Consider the following 23,475-nt stretch of genomic DNA (forward strand, 5'->3'; position numbering starts at 1 on the left):
GCTCTGGCCTCCCACTTCTTCCTGGATAAGCACACTTCCAGCTTCCTCACATGTTAGGGCTCCTGGAGGGTTTCCTTTGGATAAGTCCTCTGCAGCTAAAATTAAGGGTGAAAGCACCCTGGGTTAGATGATGGTGAATGTTTCAATTCTAAGAGTCAGACTTTTGGACGAACGTGAGACAAGGTTATTAGTCTCTTCCTAAGTGCTTCACAAAACTCTTAGCATTTTTGCCTTGAAAATTTTATCAGATGCACATGCTGTACAGAGATGTTGTCCTCTGTCCTAAAGGAGGAGGACTTTGCCATTTGTAAAGTGGGTTAAATCTTACCTCTTCTTTGACGAGGAGATGGTCTGGAGGTGGAAGATAAAAAGATGGTCAACAGCCTGAGTGTTATCCCCCAAAAGTGAAAAATTTGATCTTCCTTCATCTTTTCAAACACAGTTAATCAAATGTCCCTGAGTAACTGAAGAGGATGATTTGTGTTCTCTTCTATGCTCTTTGAACTCTTTTCCATGTTTATGTGAAATATGTTGACTTCTCAGGTGGACATTTTATCTTTGATGTAACTATTTCATCTATAGTGAAAAATGTTATGGGCTTTTAAAATTATTTCAGTTACAATGCTTTGTAATTTATATTTGTCCCCTGAAGTGATTTTGTGAAATTTTAGGAAGAGAAAGTACATTAAAAAAAAACCACAAATAGGGCTTCCCTGGTGGCGCAGTGATTGAGAGTCTGCCTGCTAATGCAGGGGACACGGGTTCGAGCCCTGGTCTGGGAAGATCCCACATGCCGCGGAGCAACTAGGCCCGTGAGCCACAACTCCTGAGCCTGTGAGTCTGGAGCCTGTGCTCCGCAACAAGAGAGGCCGCGGTAGTGAGAGGCCCGCGCACCGCGATGAAGAGTGGCTCCCGCTTGCCACAACTAGAGAAAGCCCTCGCACAGAAACGAAGACCCAACACAGCCAAAAAATAAACAAATGTGGGGTTTAAAAAAAAAAGGAAAAGAATTTAAAATTAATCAATACAATCATAAATAGCATGTAGGTCAAGTAATAAAGCATAATTTTAAAAAAAACACAAATAGGTATGTGTTTAAAAGATGGGCAGAGGGTCTTAATAGACATTTTTCCAAAGAGGACATGCAGGCACATGAAAAGATGCTCAACATTATTAATTATTAGGGAGATGCAAATCAAAACCACACTGAGATGTCACCTCACACCTGTTGGAATGGCTATCATCAAAAAGACAACAAATGGAGAGTGTTGGCAAGGATGTGGAGAAAAGGAACCCCTCATGTACTGTTGGTTGGAATGTAAATTGGTGCAGCCACTATGGAAAACAGTATGGAGATTCCTCAAAAAATTAAAAACAGAACTACCATACAACCCAGCAAGTCTACTCTGGGTATTTATCCAAAGAATATTAAAACACTAATTCAAAGAGATATTGCACCCTTATGTTCATTGCAGCATTATTTAAGATAATCAAGATATGGAAGCAACCTAAGTGCCCATCAACAGGTGAATGTATAAAGAAGATGTGGAATATATATATATATATATATATATATATATATATATGGAATATTACTCAGCCATTAAAAAAAGTATAAAATCTTGCCATTTGCTCCAACATGGATGGACCTAGAGGGTATTATGCTAACTGAAATAAGTCAGAGAAAGACAAATACTGTATAATTTCACTTATATGTGGAATCTAAAAAACAAAACAAATGAACAATTATAACAAAATAGGAACAGAGTCAGAGATACAGACAACCAACAGGTGGTTGCCAAAGCAGAGAGGGAAGAGGGGTGGCGGAGGAGAGAAATAGGTGAGGGAGATTAAGAGGTACAAACTCCCAGTTGCAAAATAAATGAGTCAGGGGTATGAAATATATAGTGTGGGGGAATAGAGTCAATAATTATGTAATATCTTTGTACGGTGGCAGATCATAAGTAGATTTATTGTGGTGATAATTTTGAAATGTATAGAAATACCAAATCACTATGTTGTGTGACAGGAACTAACATAGTGTTGTAGATCAATTATACTTCAAAAACAAACAAACAAACTCACGAGAAAAGAGATCAACCTTGTGGTTACCAAAGGTGAGATGTGGGAGAAGTGAGTACTGGATAAAGGCAATCAGAGGTACAAACTTCCAGTTATACGATAAATAAGTACTAGCGATGCATTGTGCAACATGGTAAATATAATGAACACTGCTGTATATTACATGTGAAAATTAAGAGAGTAAAGTTAAGAGAGCAAAGCCTAAGAGTTCTCATCGCAAGGAAAAAAATGTTTTTCTATTTCTTTAATTTTGTATCTTACATGAGATGATGGATGTTCACTAAACTTATCGTGGTCGTCATTTCATGATGTATGTAAGTCAGATCATTATGCTGTACACCTTAAATTCATACAGCTGCATGTCAAGTATTTCTCAATGAGACTGGAAGAAAAAAAAAAGAAAAGTGAACAAACAAACTAGGTCTGTGCTCCCTAAGGACGAATTGGTGAATCTACTGCTGTGTGAAGCTGACTTTTCTGGGGTTTTTTTTGGAAATAATTCCAGTGGCTTCATAGTTGGCACAGCACTTTGTGATATATGGACAACATGCTGATGCAGATTCCATCCAGGAATGCCCCCCAGATCCTGGGCTGCATGCTGCTTTTCAGGTCTTATTGGTACAGTGTTTAGATAGAGGAACCCTGCTGTGTGCAAGACAAAGAGCTTCAGTTCTACGGGAGCATATGCCCTCTGATGTTCTACATAGTCATGTGTCATCTCATTACGATGCATAACTCCCTCCAAAGTAGAAGTTATTACATTTTACAGGGGAAATGGCAGAGCTGGAGCTGTAGTCTCCCCAGAAGCCTGAACATTTGCCACTAAATCAGTTCCTCTGCCCTACTACAATTAATTGGCATTTCTCACACAAATGCGGGGAAAGAGAATTATCAATTTTTGGAATATATTTTTGGGTCAGATAATTTGCATATTTTAAGATATTTAATCTTCACATCAACCCTAGGGGGAAGAGAGTTTATGCCAGTACTTGGAGTGGTTGTTACAGTATTATCCTCATTTTATGTCACAGCAAATTGAGAATTTTAGAGGAAATGGGTCCTTTAAAGGACATGTGAAAATCTGCTCAAGATGTTGGAATAATGGTACTACAGGAAACTCCAGATAATATGGTTTCTGGCCTCTGTGGATTTATAAAGGTCCCCCCCAAACAGAGTCACTCAGTTTATTCCTTTTACAGAAAGCACAATGCCATGCCTTGTCCAAAAGGATGGTGAATGTTTGTCTACTGGAAGAAAAAGATAAAAAGTCCAGCCTTTCCTTCTCTCCCACACACTTTCACAGTGGCTTATAGTCAGAGTACTTGGGTTCCCCCTCTCTGCCTGCATCGGGCTGACACTGGGGCTAACGTAGAGGGTAGGATGTGTTGGCACATTGTAACTGTCCACAGGGCTTACTGAGAGTGGGTTAGGGCCCTGGTGAAAAACAGAATCGGTGGTCCCTCCAGCAAGGACTCACTGACTGAAAATCTCTGCATAGAATTTAGATCAAAATTGCCTGACACTCCATTTCCCCAAGTCTAGGAAGAGACTCATTTGCCTCCCGCTCTCCTCTCCCCTAAGAGTTTGTTGAGTGAGTTGAATCAAGGACATGATCCCAGCCCTCACTGTCCTGTCCTGGCAGAGCCTGGGTGGGTAATGACATCAAGGAGAAGCCAGAACCTGGAATGGATGTGCCCCTTGGATGGAGGTGGGTTGCAGATGGGAGGGCGTCAACCAGCTGGGGACTGAGGACCTTGGTCCAGCCAAATGGCAGAATGTGGTGTCCAGAGTGGAGGGTGTCAGGGGCAGATGTCTGGCCAGCAGTTGTTGGGTTGGTGAGGGTATGTGTGAGGTGGCTGCTCCTTGTCACACTAAGTATTAGCATTAATGAAGCTGTGTTTGGACCAGCTCCCTCTAGTGTTCCAGTGTATCTCAAAAGTTGGTACTGGGTTAGAAGATGCTAGGAAGGTGGGGCTGATTCTCTTAGGAGATCAGAGTCTTAAGCTGAGCATGGTGTTTCCCAGAGAGGAGCCAGGAATAGAATAGGGCCCCTTGAAGGAAGCCCTACTGTGCCTCTGGGTTGGGGTTGAGGGTGATGAGGGAGGGCCTCCCACACGGGACACAGACAGGTCTATCATGGGGCTGAGTCCAAGAAGTATTAATGTGCCTCAGTTAGGATCATCCTTTTTTCCATTTTCCAAAAGGATTTATGGGTGAAGGTGAGGCTGGAAAACCGTGATGTGACAATAGCAGCAGTACACAAGAGCCTGTGCTATCTTCTGATCTCTTGCCCTTCTTTGTCATTTCCCTGGGGGAGGAACCTTCTGCCCTTTGGCTTCCTTACTAGAAAAGTTTTCTTTTGTTTCAAGTGTCCAGGAATCATGTCAGGAAGTAAATAAAAAAATGGAAACAAAGCAGGAACATAAACAAGGTTGGTGAAATCAGCCCCTTTTTGGTTCCCATCTGAATTTCCTTATCCTGTTACTTGAATTAAGCAGTGAAGAGAGCTTCAGAAGAAAGAGCATGTCATGATTAATTGAACCCTTACTTTTAAATAAATATATAGATTGAATTTTCATGTGAAAGAAACTTGAAAGTCCTGGAGGTAGGAAGTGAAAATAAAAATAAACAAAAAAGTAGTAACCTCCTTACTTTCTAGGTGACTGAGAATACAGTTCAAAAGCCCTTTGCTGTTTTTCATGTATTTATACATCACCCCCGAAAAATGACCCTGGGAGCAGAAAAAGGTAGTACTTATTTACTAGTGTCTAGTATATGTCAGGGACTGTGCTGGAGTTTGTATGGACGTGAGCTCATTTAATGCTCACAACAGTCCTAATGAAATGTGTATTATTGGCCATGTCGATGAGAAAATTGAGGTTCAGAGACATTATGTGGGCTGTCTACAGGAAAATCACTGGTAAATGGACCTGTAGGATTCCAATTCTGTCTTCACAAACATGCTGTTCTTAACCCTACTGTTGCACCTGTGCTACCAAATGGGACTGTCTTAGATAATCCTTTATAGTCATTACTTTTACCCTATATATTCCTCATATATTGATTCAAAGATGAGCTTGAACCTACCTTCAGCTTTCTTAATCTTTGATAACTGAATCTTCCTATTTTGAGCATGAAGTGTTTTAAGCATTGCTATTCAAAGGGATAGAAAGATAAAGAAGAAATGAAATTAAGAAATTTTATACTATGAGAGGCTGTAAATTTTACAAAGTATTTTGAGCTTCTCTTGGGTCTTATATTATTTCTTGTTTTAATATATAAGTTAAATAAAATTCAATTGGCTACACATTTTGCAGACATTCTACTGTTCATTAGAGTTTAAGAGTATGACTAATTTTATATTTCCAGCCAGTTTGTTTCTTTCTGATGAAAATTCCTATCTTCAGTCTATACCATTCTGTCTTTCTTAGGGTTATGCTATCAGATTTAGACAAATAATCCTTCATAACATGATGCAGGCATTTTTTATTTTCCCTTTTTTCTTGTTCAGTGAAATCGTTTGTTGCTGTGAATTTTCCTCTTATTACTTCTTTGCCTGAGTCATCTTGTAGGATTTCGTATATAGCTTTCTCAAAATAATTAGTTTCTGGATAACACATTGAACACCTGTGACGTTCTAGTGAAGAGGGAAAATACCTGAAACTTGGAAACAGGCAAATAGGCAAAAGGATAACCGTGTGTCCCTTCAAAGTCATACTGGATTATAGTCCCTACCCAAGGATTATCTAATTCTCTAGGCTTGTGTGCCTTTCTTTGCTTTTCTTTGATTTACTATTTACTGTTGTAAAATAGTTTACAAATCCATAAGGGTGGATGAATACCTATAGAAACTTGTGCAATGCAAATGATTCTTTTCCATTAGAAAAGATAATCCCCAAAGTATAATTTTGATGCTCTGCAAGGCATTAAACAAAGTTTGTATCTACTTTAGCAATCTGATTTCAGCATTCTTTCTTTCAGCGACTATATATAAATATTTCTCTTCCATAATCCTTTGAAACAATATTTCTGTTCTGTTGGTTTTCTCATTGAATTAAATACATCTTTAATATGTAATTATTTTATGAGGGTCATTTTTTAACATTTTGGAAGTTGCTTTACACTAGGAACAATGTTAGAATCTTTCACCTGTGTCAAAAGAAAAACCAGAGCTGGACAGTAAAGTCATAAAACCAATTTTACTCAGGAACCATTGCAATGGGGGAAAAAAGGCCTTAGTACAGCTCAATTCCAAATGCAACAAGGGAAAGTGGGGATTTATAGCCAAGGAACAGGGTTGGGGAGTGGTCAGTGGAAGGAGGGGAGACATTAAAAATAGGGGGATCCTTGCTAAACAGGCTCAACAGGATTCTTGCTGAAGGCAGGCCAGCGTGATCACAGTTCACCTGGAGGATGAGGAATTTGATCAGATATTGAGGGTGAGGATTCTTTCTAAGACAATTTAACAGGATTCTTGTTAAAATTGGACTCTACAAGGACAGAGATGGAAGCAGAGGGCTCAGAGGAGCCTGACTAAAGTTTGGCAAGGAGAGGATCTTTGTTATGTGTATTATGCCATTTAATATTCACATACATCTTCTTAGGTGAGCTTATCATTGTCTCCATTGTGCTTAGGAAGAAACAGAGGCTCAAGAGTGTTCAGGTGGGGCTTCCCTGGTGGCGCAGTGGTTGAGAGTCCGCCTGCCGATGCAGGGGACAAGGGTTCGTGCCCCGATCTGGGAAGATCCCACATGCCGCGGAGCGGCTGGGCCCGTGAGCCATGGCTGCTGAGCCTGTGCGTCCGGAGCCTGTGCTCCACAGCGGGAGAGGCCACAACACTGAGAGGCCTGTGTACAGCAAAAAAAAAAAAAAAAAAAAAAAAAAGGAGCGTTCAGCTGACTTAGTTCAGGATGGACAGGGTATAGTGTGGAGGCACCAAATTAGCCCAGGTTTATATGAATCAAGGTCCACTGCTGACTATACTTCACCATGTTGCCCGGAAAACTCACATGCTTCCCACCAAGGAGAGTGATGACAAAGTGTGGCTGAGGGTGACCCAATACTGTGCACGAAAGAACATAGATAAATAAAAGACAGAAATAAGTGAAAGAGAAAAGGCTGAGATGGTTTACAAAAGAACTCTGATACTGTTGGGTTTTTTCTCCCCATAAATCAAAAAGAAAGTGTGTAAAATGTGTGTGCAATTATTTTGAGTCATTGGATGGATTTTACTTGGAAAATCCGCATCTCTTACTTCAGACCTGAATATTTGCTAATTGGGTGTATGGAGAGAAGTAGGTAAAAAATAAGAAGTAGCAGAGGTGCTTGCTTTACATTAGCAGAACAAACAAAACATTGGGAGGGGAGAAGCGCCATAACTGCTTCCAGACTTGGGCCAGACATCGAGTTTTCATCTTTTACTGTGTAAAGGTATAGTTCCTAAGCTTAGCTTTTGAACACTGTAGGGTGTTTTCAGTTTTTCTCAAGGATCTCATAAAGTTCTCAAAACAAAATTGGTTATAAGTCACATTACTTAAAAATAAATATATGAGAGGTGTGCTATGACATTAAGTCAACAGTATGCTGCCTCAAGTCCAAAATTTCTGGAAATGATTAGGGAAGCATAAGTGGTAGGTGGCAGTGAGAGAGGCAAGGATGAACAAGTCTTAAACATCTCTCTCTCTCTTTCTCTTACTGTAAAATTACCCCCAGCTATGCCCACAATAATCACCGCAGTAGGTAATGTTAGGAACTCAAATGTATTTAAAATACTAGGGCTGAAACTCAGTATGCTGTGGTATCTATCTATAACAGCAAACAGTCCTTGAAATCCTCTACTAACCCGGATTTGTGTAAATTCACTAGAATTCCAGATTTAAGAGGTTGGGAAATTGGTTTTATGTCTGGAAGTGTCGTTAGCAACACCTACTGTTGTTATATTCTGGATCCTGATTCAAGGCATCCCACTCACATCCACTTAATCCAGAAGCCCCCGGGCTTTTCTGTATGTCTTGATCCTCTACTTCTCACACTCCTTGGATGCTGCATCCTGTGTTTCTATGGAATCTGGCCCCTGTTTCCTCCTCATCGCTCCTGTCCTGGACTAACCTTCATCAGCTTCTGGTCTGACCGATAACTGCAATTTTCTCCTCACTATATTCTGTGTACTTAGCTTCCCTTCTGTTCCCCCTTCTTCCTCTCTGTAGATGGTTCCTCGAATTGTTGTAAAAATATCTGCATGATCTTGCCACTGGGCTTCAAACCCTTTAGTGGTTCCTCATGGCTTAAGGTATGCAGAGTCTTGCTAAACCTATGAAGGCCTTTCTCACCCAGTCCCTGTACACCTCATTCTCCAATCTCCCCTCTCCTGCAGCTCACCTTTGCTCTCAGGCTGATCTGGGATCTATTTACATCTGCTTTCAGCAGAACATGCCAGACTGTGTTGAGCCAGCCAATCCCTGTGCTGGATTGCTTCCCTCTCAACCTGGACTAGATCTCCTTCTCAATACTGCACTGTAGCTCTTTATTTATATTGAATAACATTTCTGTGAGGGACCATGCTGTCCTTCAGGGCAGGGCAGTATCCACTGTATGTTGGTGTCCCTGTGCCTAACAGGGAGAGGCTCTGCATAAATGTTTGTAGGTTGAATGAATGAATGAGTGAAGTGGGACCTTTTCTGCATGAAGAAATGAATGCAATTTACCTCTATGGAAAAATTGTGTGAGTAGGACCTAAGGAATTGTATTATTTATCCGCAGAAGCATTTCATCTGTCTTCTTTTCCTTTCTCTATATCTCATCTCTGTAAATGCATCTCTGTGAATCTGCTGTCATTGCCATCATTACAGGGGGAGGCAGAGCAGGGGGGCACTGTTTGTGATAGAGGGCAGAGAAGGTACAAACCAAGATATGCCCAGATCCTCCCTAGCTCAGCCAGTCCTTGGGTTAAGCAGGCCAATCTTCATGGACTTGTGGGGATTTGAACGCCACACACAGACACACAGACACACAGACACACACACACAGACACACACACACACACACACACACACACAGACAAGCGGAGGGGGGAGGAAATTGAACATTACCAGCAAAGGGAGAAACCAAAATCATGTACCACTCAATGACATTCAAGGGAAAGGATGTAGCATCACTTTTCCATGATGTTCTGCCAAAAATTCATAACCTGAATTTAATCAGAGGAAGCATCAGACAAAGCCAAATTGAGAGACTTTATCCAAAATAAACAGCCTTAAAAACTGTCAAGGTCAGAAAAATCAGGGAAAGACTGAGGAAAGTGTTTTAGAATAAAGGAGGCTAAGGAGACCTAACAACTAAAGCACTGTGTGATTCTGATCCTTTTGCTATAAAGTACATTCGTGGGACATTTGGTATAATTTGAATGGGGTCCAGGAGCAAATGCAACATATATTCAATGTTAATTTCCTGATTTTGATGGTTGTGTTGTGGCTGTGGGGGAGAATGTCATTGTTGTAGGAAATGCTAACTAAAGTATCACTGAGTGATGGGGCTTCTGTTTGGCAAGTTACTTTCAAGTGTTTCAGAAAGAGAGAAAGGTTTTTGTACTTGACTTACAATATTTTTTGGTGAATTTGAGATTGCTTGAAAATTAAAAAAGATTTTTTTTAAAGAAAAAAGTTAAGAAACCAACTTGGACTTTTTCTCACGGACAAGTTGTCTTGATGAGATTCGATCTGCATTATATGCTGAGGGAAATGTGCAGAAGAGGGGCCTTGGTGTTCCTTGAGAAGATTTAGGGGTGGAGACGTGGTGAAGCCCAGGGTCATAGCCAAGAGCAAGCCTGCATCTCAGCAGCTCTCAGCAAGTGAAAACAGACTCTGAAGACAAAGACTGTCAGCTCTGGGAGAGCAGAGCGACCTCCCAGGGGCAAGTGCAATTAGCAGGTTTCTGGGGACTGGGGAGCAAGATGCCAATTTGATGATTTAGTGTGAGAAAACATACTCAGGGCCATTGGCACTCTTTGACTAGCGGATTTCCTCCCTGTTGCAGACTTCGAGGGGGAAGCCAGGTGGCAATCAGGAGACTGCTTGGTAAATAAGGAATCACAGTGAGAGGAGCTGACCAGTGTGATCAGAGCATCCAGAGGCAACCGGCCAGGGCAGCCTGATTTCTGCATTCTGCACGTGAGCCTCACACTTGGCAATGCTACGTGGAGGCGTGAGTCTGGGGTGGGGCTCGCCCTCCCTTGGGCAGAGCTGCGGTGACCTCCCAAGCTTCAGTTTTTGTCTGCTTTCATGGTTGGCCACCTCTCCGCGTGTGTTCTTCCTCTAGATACGGTAATAGCCTCAGCCAGGCTGCGGACCCCTGAATGTCTTTGCTTGTGTGTGATTCTGTGTTGCCTCCTTCTGGGTTGATTTCCTACGTTCACTCTCAGGGACATATACTCTCTTCATTCAGGTTCCTTAGAGATCCTTCTTGCTGCTACTGGCCACATGAGAACTGTGTTAGAGAGAGACTGCACTCTAGAGTAGCAACTTCCCTCTTCCTGTTTTTATTTATTTTTTTTAAGTCTGCAGCCATGTAAAAGGAAGGAAAGACTTTTTTTTTTTTTTTGGTAAAGAGGCTTACCTGCTTGGAATATCTTATTATCCTCTGACTTCCCTGGGTTGCAGGCTTTCTTTTAAAGATTTAGCCCAAATGGATATTTATTCCCTGTTGAGGCCAGCGTGCCCTCCCCTGCTATGAACCAAAGGAATTGGGTTCCTTGGTGCAAAGTCCATGCAGGGCTGTTGGATGTGGGTGGAGATTACAGTTCACTTTCTACAACTGAGTAGTGCTGTCTCAGGGGTGAGACCCCACCCCTCCCAACCCTGCCCCTTCAATCCCCCCTCCGCTGGAGGGTTTGCTGTTCTTTTTCCCATAGGTAGCCATATCTCCTCCAGGTACTTGAAGGCCCCGGGCTACTTAGCCCTGGAACCTGTGGTCCCAAATGGCTCCTTATGTAAAAGCCGTTTGTTTCCTGGTGAGTGTTAACGCCAGTTGCCTCAACCTTGAGGCTGTTGAGTGCTAGAATCTGGTTTTGAAGAGGTGCTGGAAACCCGAAACCTGGCATGCAGGTTAAGTCTGCCTGTGGCCCAGAAGCAATGGTTCTGTATGGCTCATTGGTTAGAGACCAGCCAAGAGGGTCTGGGTCCTTCTGTGAGTGATGAAGACCATGGGAGCCCTCAGACATGAACCCTGTATTCTTCAAAGGAAGGTTAGAAGGTTGTCTTGATTTTTACAAAGGAAACACGCGTACATATATGGACTGGCCCACACTGGTCTAACTTCAGAGTCCTCAATTCAGTGTAATTTTATATTTTGTTTACCCCTTTGCCCATACCATGATAAAGCCTTTCATACAGATGCCTTTATAAATAACTACTCCTTTTCCAGAACATGCCTGATTTGCATTTCTACACTGTGGACGTTGAACCACGTGTTCAGTTGGGGTGTCTAGCAACCCCACGTAGTTGCTACACGCTCACTGGGTCAGCTGTTGAGTCCTGGCTTGGCCATCTGTGCTCTGTGGCAGATGTCGGACCATCCTCTCATCTAAAAGTGCTGCCTCATGAAGAGCTCATGACCCTTAGCACCTGGCGGACAGAAACACTAGCTTAGAGGGTGGAGTGGTGAGCACCTGCAAGGCTCAAGGAACAGAGACTTGGTTTCCATTTGTAAACAAAACAAAACCAAAAGCCCCATGTGAATTTTGGCACTAGTCTTTGCCATCTGTTTGATTTTTTTACTGCGTCAGGCGCTGTGATGAGTACCAACCTCTGTGGACCAGTGAAAAGGATTAGAAGTAGAATCACCTGAAAGATGGCATTCAGAGCAGGTAGGGTCTGTGGTCTGCTTAGGGACGTATAACTTTCACTTGCGTTCTGTCTCTAGTCCTCCTTGCATCTGGGAGTAGGGGCTGGGGTGGCGGGGAAAGGCAGGCAATAACAAGAAATGTGTCCCTTGGGGTCTCCTACTAAGCTGTGCCTCTGTCAGTCAGATTTCCTATTTGATGGAAATAGTTCTGCTCTCTCCAGCTCTGCCAGGCATCCCCCTTGGAGAGAGGGGTGGGAACTGGATGTGAAACTGATGTGAAACTGATCCCATTCCTCCAAGTGGCCAAGTGGCTGGAGGCTGACAGCTGTGTAAGGAAACGCTCCCTGTCATGGGCTTTGGGTCCCCGCTCAGTCAAAAGGCAGACTTTTTACTCCCAGTGACAGCTGCAAAGTACAGATTTCTGGTGGGGCGCTAGCTCTGAATTCCAAATACCATTTGAGTTTCAAAAGCGTCTACGTTTCCATGTCTGTGGTGCTCTTTTACCACTTGGCACTGGGATAGCCGATGCACGGCCATCCGCCTTTACTAAGAATTCTAGCCAAATGATTGGCGGAATGAGAGCACAGGTGATAGATACTTAAGGCTTTGCTCCTTGGGGGATGAAAGTGGTGCGGAATGTGCTCTGAATTTCAAGAGATGAGAAAGGTGGGTGGTATGGGGAAGGAAGGCGATGAGATTTTGGAAGGTGGGTGACGCCTGTGAGGAAACATGTATTTCTGTTTGCAATGATTAATTTTTGTTTCAGAGAGCAGCTCTCCCTACTGAGGGTTGCATGTGCCAGAGAGTTAATAAAGGATCCTGGGGACACCCGTGCTTCATGCTTTATGCATGCCCGTAGGTGGAGGTGGAAGCATTTGGATCTAGTACAACTTGACAGTCTATTTCCTATGGTTGAGGGATGGCTGGATTCGCTACTGTAAGAGCAGGATCTGGAGACTAGCCCTTCGCCCAAGCTGTCATTCTTGCCTGTTAATGCAGGATGGACGGTGTTATCTTTTAACTTCGATAATTTGTGACTCAGAGATTCTTGCATAGCCGAGATGTTTTAACAATGGATTAAAGTATACAGATTTCAAGTAACAACTTCTTTGCTTCTGTTTGAGGCAATACACTTGACTGTCCACATTCATGTCAACGCAGTGGTGGAAAATAAATCTCAGTGTTTTAAAATAGACTTTAAAAAGCATTACCAAGACTACTCAGTGCCTTTAAAAAAAATCCTCCTCCTGAACTTTGAAAGTCTTTCTCTCCAAACATGAAGGAAAGGTCTTACATGGCTGTTTTGCTTAATGTGGGCTGGTTTTATTTTGGACTCTTTGAAACCCAGCATGAAGGCTACAATTCTGCTATGTAGAGAAGTAAAAATGAAAGAAATGGTGAGGTTTTGGTTGTGCTAAATTAAAGTGACAAGGTATAGATAACAGGGCACGGCTGTGTCCACAAATTAGCCCTCTCTAATTTGCTGCTGTGGAAAGTACTGCTTTGGTGTTGCATTGTAATTTCTTTCTTGAATTCAAAGTTTTAAAAAGAGAAAGGCTACTTTGCTCAAAAGAGGAAACCTGAAAAACTCAAGCCTTTCAGTATTTAAATGGCCTATGGTTCCCTGCGTGCGGGGAACTATTTGAGCAAATCCTGCTTCAAAAATATGTAAATTACATGGTTTTATTTTTAGAAGCCATACTATGTGTTGGATTGTTTTGTGTGCTACTTAAAGTTATCCTTTCCCAAAGTTTTTGTTGTAATTCAGAATGTATTTTGCGTTGAGCAGGTGGCAGCTGTGTTTTGTGTGGTCTCTTGTGTAAATACAGTACCACGTCATGTACAGAATAGATTTCTGATGGCTGGAGGGTGGGGCCGGAGTGGGGGCAGAAGTCCAAGTCTCCCTTCTCCAACTTCTGTTTAGTTCTACGCAATAACGCGATACTGGTGGGGAGCCGGGATGACATTTGGTTTCCCCAGTCACAACATGTCTTGCCCCAAATTATGATATTCTTTTCCCCAAAGTCAACTTCCCAGAAGGCTGAAATGTCATTTTGCAAAATGTGGTGGCACATGAACTATTTTATTATATTACAGAAAATCAGCTGCACAGATTGCAGAACAAAAGTCAGGATTGTTTATCACAACACTTTAAAAAATTTGCAATTTATGATCATTTGTCTTTTGTTTTCAGTTTCTGTGGGTATTTGCTCAAGGAGAGACCTATGACTCCACATCAGACCGTCCATTCCTGGGTGCTGACACTTTCACCCTCCTTTGAGGCTTTAATTCGTCATGACTCATTCCACACAAACATCTAAGATGTTTCCTAAAGTGTGTTCCACAGATCATTAACAGATGTTTTGTTTAAAGGGTTCCATAGTCAAATTTGAGAGGCACTGGGAAAAACAAAGTTAAAAGACTGCTTTACTGAAGAACTTTTCCAGGGCCTTTAACAGACAAACGTGCATGTGAATTGTCAGGACAGTAAGTTCATCTTCTTGCTGTGTCCTCACCTGTGGTCTCTTTTGAAAGGGCACCAGTCTCATTCATGAGGGATTCACCTTCGGGAGCTAATCACCTCCCCAAACCCTACCTTCAATACCATCACACTGGGATTAGGTTTCAACAGAGGGAATTTGGAGATGCAGACATTCAGTCTGTAACATGATGGTTCAGTGAGAGGCTGTGTGTGAAGGCATTGAGTTCAGGGCCTGGGAGACCAGCGTTAGACTATTGGGAGACATATCAGGAAACCTGCCATTCTCTTCTGCAACCCCTTCCTCCTCAGTGAGGCTCCCTAGACAGGAATAATCTGCCCTGCTACCTTATGCCTGTTATCCAAACCTTGATTCCTCTTTCCTTATTCCTCTCTTCCTCCCCAACAGTCTGCTCCTAACAAGCCCAACATTCAATAGGCTTCCAAAGAAAAGGAAACCTGCATTCTTTGTTTTTTAAATTGTTTTTCTTTTTTAAATTAATCTATTTTTTTGGCTGCGTTGGGTCTTCATTGCTGCATGCAGGCTTTCTCTAGTTGCGGTGAGCAGGGGCTGCTCTTCGTTGCACTGTGCGGGCTTCTCATTGTGGTGGCTTCTCTTGTTCCGGAGCCTGGGCTCTTGGCACGTGGACTCAGTAGTTGTGGCTCACGGGCTCTAGAGTGCAGGATCAGTAGTTGTGGCAGAAGGACTTAATTGCTCCACTGCATGTGAGATCTTCCCAGACCAGGGATCGAACCCATGTTCCTGTGTTGGCTGGCAGGCGGATTCTTAACCACTGCGCCACCAGGGAAGTCCCAGATAACTCAATTCTGTAAGCAATACTGGGTTGGCTCCCAGACCAGGGAAGCAAATTCTTTGTTTTTGTACAATAAAGGAAATAATTGGGCCAATTAGTGAAATTTGAATCGGAAATCATATACTACTGTTGTATCAGTTTTAATTTCCTGACTTTGATAATTGTGCTTTGTTTATGTAAGTGAACTTTTTTTTTTTTTTTTTTTTTTTTTGCTGCGCTGCACAACTTGCAGGATCTTAGTTTCCTGACCAAGGATTGAACACGTAATCTTGGCAGTAAAAGCTCGGAGTCCTAACCACTGGACCACCAGGGAATTGCCTGTAAGTGAATGTTCTTGATCTTCAGAAATACATGTTGACGTATTTAGGGTAAAAGGGCATCACGTCTACAACTTATTCATATACAATTATAGGGGAGGAAAAACTATTCTTTTTCCATTATGTTCCTAGTTTCTCCACTTGGGGCCCTGCAAATTAGACTGAAAAAGACAGAATAATGAGAGAAAAACAAGTAAGTTTATTGACATAAGCGGCAACTCAGTGATGAGTGACTCAAAGGGATGGCTAGGACTTGGGTTTGTATAGCATCTTAATAAAGAACAATACATTTTAGAAAAGTTGTTTAATAAAGAACAATACACTTTTCTAAATACATTTTAGAAAAGTGATGGGACAAAGGAAAGGGGCTTTAGGTTTCCAAGGGTGGCAAACTGTGGGAAGGTATATGTATGTGGAAACTAATGGAAGGTAAGGGTCAATTTAATAAGGTTCGTTTGTGCAGATCTACCTGGTGCCGCCTCAACTCGGGTGTTAAGGTTGTTATTCTGTTTTCAAGCAGATCAGCAGAGGGCAGAAAGCTCATCCTGTGTCTGCTTTTTAAGAAGTTGCCTTCAGTCAAAACAGTCCTTGTGACAGAGTGGCGCACTTTGGGGTGGTGTACTCTGAACTACCTCACAATTCAGAAAAAAGTAATAATACAAAAAAGAGATAAAACGTTAGTATTTGGGGAATCTGGGTGAAGGATATACTTCATATTCATCTTGGAACTTTTTAAAATTGAAATATACTTGATGTACAATTTTATATGTTACAGGTGTACAATACAGTGATTCACAATTTTTTAAGATTATACTCCATTTATAGTTATTACAAAATATTGGCTATATTCCCCAGGTTGCACAATACATCCTTGTAGCCAAACTTATACCCAGTGGTTTGTACCTTCTACTCCCCAACCCTTATATGGCTCCCCCCACCCCCACTGGTAACCACTAGTTTGTTCTCTATATCTGTGAGTCTACTTCTTTTTTGTTATATTCACTAGTTTGTTGTATATTTTAGATTCCATATATAAGTGGTATCATGTAGTGTTTGTCTTTGTCTGACTTATTTCACTTAGTATAATGCCCTCCAAGTCCATCCAGGTTATTGCAAATGGCAAAATTTCATTTTTTTATAGCTGAGTACTATATGTATATATATGTCTTATATATGTGTATATATATATATATACACACACACGTATATATATAATACATTTTCTTGATCCATTCATCTGTTGATGGACACTTAGGTTGCTTCCATATCTTGGCTACTGTAAATAATGCTGCTGCTTTGAAAGTTGGGGTACATGCATCTTTTCAAATTAGTGTTTTTATTTATTTTTTGAATATATACCAAGGAGTGGAATTGCTGGGTCATATGGTAGTTGCAGTTTTAGTTTTTGAGAAACCTCCATACTGTTCTCCGCAGTGGCTGCAGCAGTCCACATTCCCACCAACAGTGTGTGACGGTTCCCTTTTCTCCACACCCTCACCAACACTTGTTATTTGTGTTTTTTTCTTTCTTTTTTTTTTTGCTAATAGGCAATCTGACAGGTGTGAAGTGATATCTCATTGTGGTTTTGAGTTACATTTCCCTGATGATTAGCAATGTTGAGTATCTTTTCATGTGCCTGTTGGCCATCTGCCTGCCCTCTCTGGAAAAGTGTCTAATCAAGTCTTCTGCCCATGTTTAATTGGGTTGTTTATTTTTTTGATCATTTTGGAACTTTTATGTAAGTCTGAAATTATTTCAAATTGTGAACTCTAAATTGAGTTTAGGAGAGAACATTTAATTTTCTCCCAAACTTCAAAACCATTTCTAAGCTAGTAGTCTCTAAATAGTAGGAAGAAGGCTCTCCTTTTTTTTTTTTTTTTTTTTTTTGCGGTACACGGGCCTCTCACTGTTGTGGCCTCTCCCGTTCTCCCGTTGTGGAGCACAGGCTCCGGACGCGCAGGCTCAGCGGCCATGGCTCACGGGCCCAGCCGCTCCGTGGCATGTGGGATCTTCCCGGACCGGGACACGAACCCGTGTCCCCTGCATCGGCAGGCGGACTCTCAACCACTGTGCCACCAGGGAAGCCTGGCTCTTCTTTTTTAAGTATAAGGCAAGTGATTTTGAGATTGCCTTAAATTCATATCAATTAGCTAAAAATATTTCAGACATTATACCTTCTATCCATAGAGTAGTATGAGTCTTGACATGCTAACAGAGCCACTTAGCATAAAGTGGACCAGTAGGAAGTATTTTTCTAATGCTGAATTTGTAAATAGTCTTAAATAGTCTTTTAAATTCTTAAATAGAAAACTAGTCTGTAATTGAAGATATTTTTACTCATACTGTTCATAAACTTACAGGCTGATCTCAACCCTTGTCATTGAATGTGTTTTAAAAGAGTAAATAAAAATGTACTAAGAAGTGAGAAACCGTAGAGGGGATTTCCTGAAAAGTGAGAGTGATCATGTACTGGAAGCTTGTTGAAGAGTCTTTCCTCCCCTGTGGACTAGGAAGAGGCACAGATACTTGATTTCTCATGATCTACATGTCAATATACCCGGACATTAGTCTGTGGATGATTCAAGTTTTGACTCTTAAAAATATTTATAGCCCCACAAATTTACAGTTTTTATTAATCTTAGAACCTACATCCCATTGTGAAATCACCCATTGTTATTACAAGTAACTTGGGACTCCCTTGTGAACTGTCACTTATTAGTAGCTAGTTCCTGCAGTTTAACTCTGCAGTAGCGTAGAGTCATAGATTGCTAACTACTGTTTTACAGATTTGTATCCATTCTGTGAAGAAGAATTTTGCCTCTCTCTGTACTTTCCAGTGGAACTTAGATAAACTGACAATCTAGGAGTCTTAATAATTATAACTAATCTAGCTAGAGTAATGGTACCCTGCTTTAGAAAGAGCAGTTCTTTTCTTGGTGATACTGATCTAATGAATGGATGTAAGCTGTGAAGTTGGACATTTTTTCTGGGGTCTGTCCTCACTCTAACGTATCTGTATAACCTTATACAAGCTACAGTCCATCCTCATTATTGGGGGCTTCCATAGTTGTGAATTTGCCTACTTGAGAGTAGTAACCTCAAATCAGTGCTTTTGTAGCCATTCACAGACATGAACAGAGCAGTGAACATTTGGAGTTACCCAGTGAACAAGTCCCCAGTTGAAGTCAAATAAGGCACTCTGCCTTCTTTTTTCAGCTCTTGTACTGTAAACAGATGTCCTTTTTTCATAGTCTATTTAATGCCATGTTTTCCACATTTTTATGCTTTTTGTTTGTAATTTCACTGTTTAAAATTAGCCCAAAGCACAGTGATAGAGAGTTCTCTGTGTTCCCAAGTGCAGGAAGCCTATGCTATGCCTTAAAGAGAAAATATGTATGCTAATTATCTTTGTACCTGCATGAGTGACTGTGTTGTTGCCATGAGTTCAATGTTAATGAATCAACAATATATGTTAAATGAGGTGTCTTTAAACAGAAACACACATGAAACCAAGTTATTTATTGATTGGCTGAAGGAAGTGTTGTGGCCAGTCACTAGCTGGAGGGAACGTAATTCTGCATTTCCCCCTGGAGCAGTGGTTCAGCATTTGCTAATTTAGTGTTCATGAAGACTCTATAGAGCATTACTACCATGAATAAGGAGAACTGCCTCCTTATTTGATCTCTCCAAATCTCAGCTTCCTTATAGGTAGAGTGACTATATTACTCATCATAAAGCCCAGAACGAAGGTGAGAATTTATCAATCGTTATCCTAGTTCAACAGGTGCAAACAAAGACTGTGTTGAGCAGACTGGGTCATACAGTCATCCTATCACAGGTAATGTGGAGATTAAAATACCTAATTGCAGTAGCATTCAGCAAATATTTCTTGATCCTCTCCTTTGGGGCTGGGTGTTATATTGGGGGATAGCTATCAGTGGTAAACAAAACCACCACGTCCCCTGCTTGCATAGAGTTCACTGTCTGTTGGAAGAAGGGACATGAATGAATAAGCACACAAATAAGTATATTGTCACATGTTTTGACTGATTCTATGAAAGAAAATTACAACCAGTTCTATAGGTTTTAATTGTAGAGAATATCTAATTTTGAAGTTGGGTGTGTTGACTGAAAAAAAACGCACAACCTAAAATTGAGAATTATGTTTTACTCGGTGGACTTTCTGAGGACTCAAGCCCAAGAGGCAGCCTCTCAGATAGCGCTGAGGGGCTGGTCTGAAGAGGAAAGAGAGGAGCCAGGATATATAAGAGTTTTTGCAACAAAAACCAGGGAGTCAGAACATCAAAAGATTACTGTTAATTAAAGAAAACCAGACATCTCAAGTTAATGAATTCTGCACTCTTCTGTGTATGGGAAGATGGAAGAGTCTGGGCTCACTGAAATCATTCCTTTGATATGCACCTTAGATATCTGGAGCCAGCATCCTGTTCTTTCCTGTCCTGAGCCCTCTCAGGGTGCACTGTTGGGGTCCGCTGTAGTGGCTGATGACTTGATGGCTGCAACATTCTTTTTTTTTTTTTTTTTTTTGCGGTACGCGGGCCTCTCACTGTTGTGGCCTCTCCCGTTGCAGAGCACAGGCTCCGGACGCGCAGGCTCAGCGGCCGTGGCTCACGGGCCCAGCCGCTCCACGGCATGTGGGATCTTCCTGGACCGGGGCACGAACCCGTGTCCCCTGCATCGGCAGGTGGACTCTCAACCCCGCGCCACCAGGGAAGCCCCCCAGTGTAGACTTCTAATGTCGCAGTTCTTATATGTACACATCTGAGCTCAGCTGCTGCCCGGGTACAGGCTCCCTCAGCCAGCATGACTGGATTGTGGACAAACTCTCCAGATCCTGTTTTTGAACTTGGGTTTTACTTCTGACTTTTCCTTCTGTCTTTGGGACCTGCTGGGCGGAAAACTTTTCCTCTACCCACTTAGGTTGGTCTGGGGCTTGCCCATTAACTGACAATAGCCAGATTAAAAGGAGGTCACAGGTCACAGAAGGTCATGGCCCTCCCTTTCCACAGAAGGTCATGGCCCTCCCTTTCCTGGGGAGGTACTAGTGTTTCATCCCTCATTTGCATAACTGTGAGGCCACAGAGGTGACTCATCCCTGAACTAAGATCTGTTTCTAGTGACCTAAGTTTGCTGACCCAAAGACAGACACATGGCCTGGCAGCTTCCCTTTCTTGAAACTTTAAGACCTGCCACATCCTATGGATATGGAGATTTTTCGCTAATGGATAATTAAGGGATGCTGTGAATTAAAGGCTCACGGATTTCTTGCAACTTTTTAATCTTGGATAAACAAAAATGTTTAAAAAACGGTGGTTATAAGGCCAGGTCTCTGTTCAAAGGTATAATCCTAAACCTTGCTGAGCTGATTCAGCCTTTCCCTCTTGGGCTGCGTGAACTGGTCCTTTCTGATTAGGAAAAATTTGATATCTGGTTACTGGTTCATAAAAACAGAAAGATTTTCCTTCTTTTTCAGTTACCAAGTTTTTAGCAGGGAAATGGTAACCTGTTAAGGTGTGATTATGTGTGCTTTTGAGTACTGCTTTGCTTCCAGGGAGAGAAACTGTTAGAGGCATCAGGGAGATAGGAACAAAGAACCAAAAATTACTATGTAAAGCTTCTAGATTTTTTTTTAAACAATTAAGTAATGTTCTTTTTATCTGGCAAGTGATAATGATGCCCTGGATATATAGTATATTGGGCTTTTGCAAGACTTTCAAAAATTTATTATTAAGTTTTTGGGCAACGTGGAGAAATGGGAGCTAGATGCCTATACAGTTAGGTACAAATGGTTGTATAACAACAGCAAAGCTTCAGCAGCCACCTCCTCCTTCTTCCTTCCTGGACTGCTTGGGTGTTCAAGGCACTGGCCTTCAGCCAGGACTCACTGGTATACTGGTCCCTCATGGCCAGAGTCCATTCTGATTGGTCACCGTGCACCCTGTGTCTGTGTTAAATATTTTAAATGTGATCTTAGGGTATAAACTACAGCTCTTGGGAAAAGCAGGCTGAAGCTGGGCCAGGGCCATATGAGCTCTTTGGGAACGTCATACGTGGTACCCATACCCCAGCTATAATTGAAACGAAAAATAAATCATAGTGTCAGGAAATCCAACACAGTGCATATTTTCCCATGATGTAGACTTCAGCTTTCTGTTTAGAACTATTAAGTAACAAATTACGTTTTATTTTCTCATTGATTGGATGCTCCTGCTTTGTTAGCACCTTAAACATGAACCTTTGCTGAGCTCGGAGTGGGCCTCCTAAGGCAGCAGGGAAAGGAGAGAACTGGGGATTATGCATTGATTCTACTTACATTTTGAGCTTCTATTGGTAGTTGCCTCGGCTTAAAGTGAGTAAAAATTGTTTGCATAGCCATTAAGCATTTATGATACTGTGTAAAGTTGTTATTTTAAAAAAAGCATTGCTTAAATTAAAATAGCACCATGAGCAAATAAGCCTTAGACTTCTTGTAATAAAATAAATGAAGCAAAATACTCAACAGAGGCATTTGCCACAAAATGTGTATTTATTAAACGACCACTTTGCATATTGGCTTAGTTACATTATTTGCTTTTGGCTTTAGGGTAAATAAGCGTGCTTTTGCCAGAACAGACCTCCCCTAGCGCCATCTTCTGTTTTACACCTGACTCTCCTGCTGTCATATGAAATGCTGACTTGCAAAGCGGTGATGAGGTGGGATTTGAGGTGATGATATTTGGGGTGATCTTTTCCTAGAGATGTTATAGCATAGTGTGACTGTTTCTCAGCACTGAGAGTCTGGGTGGAAGACTAGCAGATCTTTACAAACCTCAGGATGGGCTTCTAGCTTCATTTGCCATCATAAAAGCCTGTCTGACTGGGGAGATGTCTCATGATAATCTCAAGCTCCCTTCTGCTCTATGCCAGGTTGAAAAGAAAGATAATTATGAAAAAAAAGAGTGATGGAGAGAAGCGCCAACTGCCAAATCCCTTAATGAGTGAAGGATTTATCTAGAAACACAGCTGAAAACACCCATTAAATGTGTAAACTAGACTGAAGGGATTGACAGAAAGTAGACGGACAATTATTTATTGAATTACTGCATTTTTATTAGTTTGAAATGCACTTGCATATGTTCCAGTTAGCCCTGGGGAGGAGAGAAAAGTATATTAGTACAATTCAAAGTTATAAAAAATGTTAATTATTAAGCTGCTATAACTTTGAAAATGAGATGTGTAGGTTAGGGTTGGATGGATAGAAAGAGAAATCTATAGAAAATTCTGTTTTGGAACTACCAGGCTTTATGACCTTAGGAAATAAAGATAATAAACATTTATTGAACATTTATTGTGTGCCAGGTTCTCATGGGAGTACTTGGCATCATTTAATCATCATAGTAACCTTATGAGGTAGCAGTATTATTCCCGTTTTACAGATGAGTAACTGAGGCCTGGAGAGCTTAAGGGAAGGTATTTGGACAGAGTCACCTGGCTACTTAGTGACACAGTCAGGATTCCAACCTAGGCCCTCTGACCTCAGAAGTTATGGTCTTAAACATATGAAGATATGTTTCTTGCCTCTGTCTTCTTAACTTCTCTGGGTAGTTTTCTTATTTTTAAAATTAGGGATCAGGACTAGATTATTTGTGATTAATCAGAGATTTTTGAAACTAGAAGCTCATTGCTTTGTTTTTTTTTTTTTTTTAACTGAAACTGAGAAGAGCCAATGTTCATCCTATACTCAATACAAAAGGTCAAGAGAATGACTAAAGGGCAATTACTAGCAAGTATTTGTAGCGACTTAAGTCATTTCAGGATTTTACTTTTGACAGTTACTTTTTATTAGTTTTAGTAACAGGGACATGGAAAAAAGGTATTTCTGAGCCTACATCTCAACTGCTTTCTCATTTCTCTCTGTATGAACCCCACCCCCAGCCCATCATCC

At 41.5% G+C, this 23,475-nt stretch overlaps 1 protein-coding gene across 8 annotated transcripts in view; it reads left to right on the forward strand.

Moving 5' to 3' along the window:
- Positions 1–23,475, forward strand: part of ELMO1 (engulfment and cell motility 1) — a 548,623-nt gene that overhangs the window by 44,108 nt on the left and 481,040 nt on the right. For 2 of the 8 annotated variants that reach the window (XM_060156835.1, XM_060156834.1), the window contains exon 2: positions 15,446–15,533. The exons of 3 other annotated variants lie outside the window; for them this stretch is intronic. The gene's annotated coding sequence lies outside the window, so the exon portion shown is untranslated. 3 more of the 8 variants (XM_060156836.1, XM_060156837.1, XM_060156840.1) reach the window with 3 other exon arrangements.

The sequence above is a fragment of the Lagenorhynchus albirostris genome, chromosome 8 (assembly GCF_949774975.1).
Source record: "Lagenorhynchus albirostris chromosome 8, mLagAlb1.1, whole genome shotgun sequence".
Lineage (NCBI taxonomy): Eukaryota > Metazoa > Chordata > Mammalia > Artiodactyla > Delphinidae > Lagenorhynchus > Lagenorhynchus albirostris.